Genomic DNA, 6,000 nt, shown 5'->3' with positions numbered 1-6,000 from the left:
TTTCACTAAAACAAATATAGTCTTAGGATAGAATGATATTAAACCTAACATTTGCACTGTGCACAGCAGTTCTCTTGTCTCTTCCTTCCACTTCTGGCCCATTCTAAGGGGCTCTTCTCCTGCCCACCTCATCATGTACATTACGTTATGGGCCTGAAGTACTCTTTACTAGCTGTTTTTGGAACTCTTGTCTTTTTAAGTTCAAAGCAAAAAAATGTATGTCAATAGCTTGCTGCGGTTTAAGAAAATAGCTTTCGAAAAAGAATGGTCTTATTCCTTTTATTTCATGTCAATGAGATTTGCTCTTAATTCAATTTTCTTCGTGACCACATATGTGTGGCTCTGTCCTCAACAAATACAAACATGAACAAGAGTCAGTGAGTACATTTAGGGGACTTAAAATCGGGTATGGAACTTGAGATATAATATTATAGATATAGATATATAGGATATAGATATAGATATAGACATAGATAGATAGATATATGAATAGGAAGAGATACTACTAACAAGTACCGTATCAGATGCACAGACAAGTTGGTCCTTTGTGCCATTCAGGTGGTAAACTGAGTTAATACTCATTGATCCAAAAGTTAAAAATCTAGGTCCTAATCTGGTATTTGTTTTTGAAGTGAGTTGAGAGACTTCTTGTTTAAGACTTACACACGTTATCGTGTCTTTATTATGTATACAGCATGATAAGTGACACATTTTTAAGAACAATGAGAAAGAACTAAAGAGGGAAAATATTACACAAACCATATACCAAAAGTCGATGACTCATCTTAGACCATTTAAGCATGTGATTGGGGGAAAGTTTGTGATTGGTTCAATGTTTTATATCTACTGTGTGTGTGTGTGTGTGTGTGTGTGTGTGTGTGTGTGTATGTATGTGTCTGCATTTCTGCAAAGCCCACGTATTCTATTCTTTGGGTGGTTTTTTCAAAGTCAATCAAAAAATTTGGGGATAGGTAAAGCTGAAAATTAAGTAAACCAACTGATAAACTTAATTTTCTTTGGATACTACTGTGATATTATCCCTTGATATGAAATTCATTAGCTTTTAACAATCTTTTGTAATTCAGAGAAAGGTGGTTTTTGTCCAGAAAATATTAAAAATCTGAGTCTTGTCAATGCAATGAGATTGACACTATTCTGCCTTTTAAATCTATCATAATTTGTGCATCTCCTATATCATTGCCAAGCTTAAGCTTCCAGGTGTAGTTGAGATTCCTGCTACATTAAACCTCCAAGCCTAGTACTTAGAGACATTTCATTTCATTTTTCAGCCACTTCTGATTTTCAAATCCTTGAGTGCTTCTCCCTTTCCTGTTCTAAGCTTCAAAGTCTGGAAGAGCACACACAGATTATTTATCATCCACAGCGCACTGAATTTCAACAACATCGAGGACATATAATGATCTCAAACAGTCATAATGTGGATTCACACAAAAAATCACACAAAATCATCCTCTTATCGCATTATTATTAAAATCGCCCTCTGGATCTAGATACAAATGAGGGAGAGAAAATATATAATAGGCAGAAGAAAGGATTTTCCACCATTCCTGTGGCAGTAATAATGTCTTTTGGTAGTGTCAGTGATTGTCCATTCATTCCCTGATCATTAATTAAGCTAATGTATAAGTATAAAAAAAGCATTCTAAGTATAAAAAAACCCAAGTAATTGAACTGGCTAGAACCATATTTTGAGCTATTTCATTCATAAAGTCATTTAGAAGAATCATCTGCTCAGCACACTATTTGCTCAATTTAAGATACACCAACTAGATTTAGTCCCTGAGTTCAAGGAGGGGATGGCACATGGCCCTTTACTCTTCCAAGCTACAAGAAAGACCAACGTGGCAAATGAGAGTTAAATCAGATTTCCTACCCCCACATCAGAATGCTCATGGGAAAACAAACCCTATCATTTAAAAACAAATATCTCCTCACTTTGAAGATGAGAATTTTATAAATGAATGACAGGCCAAAATGACAATAAAAAACATGATCCCCAAATGAGACCATATTATTTATTTTATTTTTATTTTACATATACATAAAATGTGCTAGGCTATTATCAAAAGAGAAATTAAGAATCCAAAGATTTTAGAAAACATAACTATGTTTCCCCATTAAGTATTGCTTGTGCAATTTATATGTTTGCTTCACTTTTGCTCTTTATTTTCTTAAAAATCTGTGATAAATTTTTTATATTCTTTTCACTGGTTTACGGTTCCTAAAGTATTTTATTTCATGTTATATAAGATGTTCCAGAACTCATATCCAAATATGAATGTTCAAAGCAAATTTCCATAAGTTTGCCAAAATATTCCCTACAATCAAAATACAAAACTGTATATACAGGTTTATTTATTCAGTGTACTTAATAATTTACTAGTTATCTATAAAACTTCACCTACTGTATTATTTTTAAGTATACACTGGTTATTTCTTAAGTTCTAGCATCTATTCTTTCTTCATTTGTAATTGATTATGATATAATCAAATTATTTGCTATGATCATAGAGTCAGATAGTCTTTTTTCCTTAATATAGTCAAGAATCTCTATTGAGAAATAAGAAAGAAAGAAGTGGTCTACTCTTCTCTTCCTTCTCTTACTAACCTGCAAAAGAGTCTATTTAGAATGCTGGGACAATATTTTGATTTTAACTACATAAAGATATGCTGCTTAGCTTATCTTTAAGCACCATGTCCTAAGTGCTCCATCTAGCCTTTTACATGTAACAGTAAATTGACCCCATATCCACCCATTAGAGATCCGCAAGTGGATCTGACTCATTTCTTTGAACAGTCTCACCAGTAGACAATTATATTTTCCTTTGGTGATGATGAATGCAATCAATCCCATCTTCCTATTCAGTCCAGAAGTGTTTTTTGCTCTCCCATTCAAAGCAGCCTTCATGGACAAGTGTTTTGTCTTGAATACCAAACTACTTCTGCCCTAGAGACCGGAAAACAGTCAGGGTTTTAGATACCAGACTTCCAAAGTACAGTGACTTACTAATAAATTCACCAACTTGCTATCTTCTTTTTCAGCTCCTGCTCACAACTCTCCTAGAGAGGAAAAAGCAATTTCAAAAGCCCCGATACTGGAAAAAAACTTGTCTGACTCTTGCCAGAGCCCTTCTTAGAATGGGAAGTGATATAAATACAGTTTTAGGGAAGATGTTTTTGGAACAGACAAAGCTAGCCTTCAAAGAGGGGAAGACTCCATTTTCCTTGGAGTCTGACAGATTTTATGCTTCCCAATTCTAGTCCCTCATGAAGCTCAACTTTGCTTATTTCTATTAGATTTAGCAAGACACCTTGCAGTATACCCCTCTTCCCGGAGGACGAGCCCCCAAATGCACCATACAGCTTTTGTCTTCCAAGGTTCTGTTACATTCTTGAGGAACAACACAGAAACTATAATGATGTGTTCAAGGAACCCCAAAAACAGTCTCTTCCTTAGTCTTTAGGAAAAAAATCTCTACCCCTCTTTCATTTCTGTCTTACTCTCTTCTCAATGGCACCAACCTCACCCTTGGTCACCCTAGCCTAAATCTTTACAGTCAATAGTCTGGGCTGTCTAAAAAAAAGCAGAAGAAAAAAAGGGAAGATAATTGACTTTAGGCTATTTCTACTTTGACCCTGCATGGCAACCATGCTAAGGCAGAAAAAGGCAAATGTCCAACTACCTTTTCTTCTAATTGACACAGGAAAAATGCGAAGAAAACATAATGTGAATTAATATATGAACAAACTGTAGCACCTTGATAGTTTAAGTGTATATCCACTATCTGCAAATGAAAAATTATTGACTAAGGAAAAGATGATTGAAAATAACAAGTGGCTGTTGTCACCACGTCATTACCAGAGCCAAGTCTGATGAATAAGGTGGTGTTCAAGATGGGTAATTCAGTTTGGGATCCAAAATGAGCTGTAACTGTAGCGTAATTAAATTGACATTATTAATGACTTACAGGCTGGCTCTTAAATCAGTTCCAAACCATGGAAATGACTATATAGCAACCCAAAACTGTAATGATCGACAGCTCTTATTTGCATATAAAATTGCTGGTGATATATTTCTTTATGTTTCAATAATATAAAGATGTCAAAGTTCATTATTCCACAAATATTTGTTGAATTCTTATGTGCCAGGAACTGTTCTAGACTCTAGGGATACCTTGGTGAATAAAACAAGCAAACTAAAAAACAACAACAACAAAAACTGCTTGCCCACATGAAACTTATATTGTGAATGAAAACACACAATAAACAAAATAAATAAATTATATATAATTTTGCATAGTGATAAATACAACAGAGAAAAATAATTTGGAGAGAAGAGCGGGGAAGGAAGAGTGGGAACAGAGATGGAGTTTTAAATAGGTGCTCAGAGGATGTCTCACCGAGATGGCATTTGAGCAAAGACTTAAAAGAGGTGAGGATACAAACCCTGAAGGAAGAGTGTTTTAGGAAGAGATCAGTAAGTGTGAATACATGGCATGTTTGGGACAGCAAAATGGTCCATGGCTGGTGTCAAGAGGGCAAGGCAGAGAGTAAGTGGCAGGAAGTGAAGTTAGAGAACTAACAGAATATTGGGTCCCATAAGCCCTTACAGACGTTGGTAAGGATTGTGGCTTTTACTCTGGTGAGATAGGAAGCATTTGTAGGGTTTCACATGATCTGCTTTGTGTTGTAGGATCGTTATGGCTGTTGTGTTGAAAATAGACTAAAGTATGTGAAAGGCAGAAATCAGGGAGACCAACTGGAAGTGCAGTGCAATAATCAAAGACAGAGGTGATAGAGCACTGGGCCAACATGTTATCAGGGAGGGTGATAAGAACTGGTCAAATTCAGGATAAAATTAGAAAGTAGAACCCTGCAGAATTTGCTGCCACATTGGATGTGAAATGGGATAGGAAGAGAGAAGAAAAGGACAAGCGATGGAAAAGATCAATAGGTCAATCAGAGATGGGTAAAAGTACAAATCAGGCATATGTGGGGCAATATGTTTTGGATTTCAATTCTGAATATATTCAGTCTCCATACTTAGTGGACAGTCAAGTAGTACTACCGTGTTTCCCCGAAAATAAGACCTAGCCGGACAATCATCTCTAATGCGTCTTTTGGAGCAAAAATTAATATAAGACCCGGTATTATATTATATCAATTTATATTATATTATATTATATTATATTATGTTATGTTATGTTATGTTATATTATATTATATTATATAAGACCCGGTCTTATTTAACTATAAGTAAGTTTATTATAGTAAAATAAGACTGGGTGTTATATTAGTTTTTGCTCCAAAAGACGCATTAGACATGATTGTCCATCTAGGTCTTATTTTCGGGGAAACACGGTAGTCTAAAGATAAGGGCTGAGGTACAAGCTAGAAATAAAATGTTGGGAGCTGTGATTTTATAGAGTTAAGATTTTGATTTAAGGTCCCAGAAGTTATATGCTAATTTAGAGAATTTTTTCTGGTAGCAATACAAATAATTTCTGTCCAGTGGGAAATTATGTTGGTTTTTTTTTTTAAATCTTGTAAGATATTAACCTACTTTGTATTTAATCCTGAAACATTATGTTAACTTTCTGCAATTTAATTCTGACACTAACAACCTGAGTTATCACAGACTTCATAGGATGAGGGCTCAGTCCTTCACAAAACTTCTCTCACTTCAGACCCTAGCTTCATGCTCCAGGGTTCCCCAGGCCACCCACAGTTATGAGCAACTGGCTAAAAATTTGGAGGTTCCCACTACCTCCTCATGTTTGATATTTCGGTAGAGCAACTCACAAAACTCATGTAGCACTATACTTACAATTACTTTACTATAAAGGACACAAATCAGGATCAGCCAAATGAAGAGACATATAGGGTATCCCAAATGCAAAACTTTCATGTCCTTAGGACGTGTGACCCACCTGCCACATCACTAACCAGGGAAGCTCACTCACGTTTTGTTTTCCAGAG

Source organism: Rhinolophus ferrumequinum, chromosome 7 (assembly GCF_004115265.2).
Source record: "Rhinolophus ferrumequinum isolate MPI-CBG mRhiFer1 chromosome 7, mRhiFer1_v1.p, whole genome shotgun sequence".
Classification (NCBI taxonomy): domain Eukaryota; kingdom Metazoa; phylum Chordata; class Mammalia; order Chiroptera; family Rhinolophidae; genus Rhinolophus; species Rhinolophus ferrumequinum.
The sequence above is the reverse complement of the archived record's forward strand: the minus strand, read 5'-3'. Positions refer to the sequence as shown.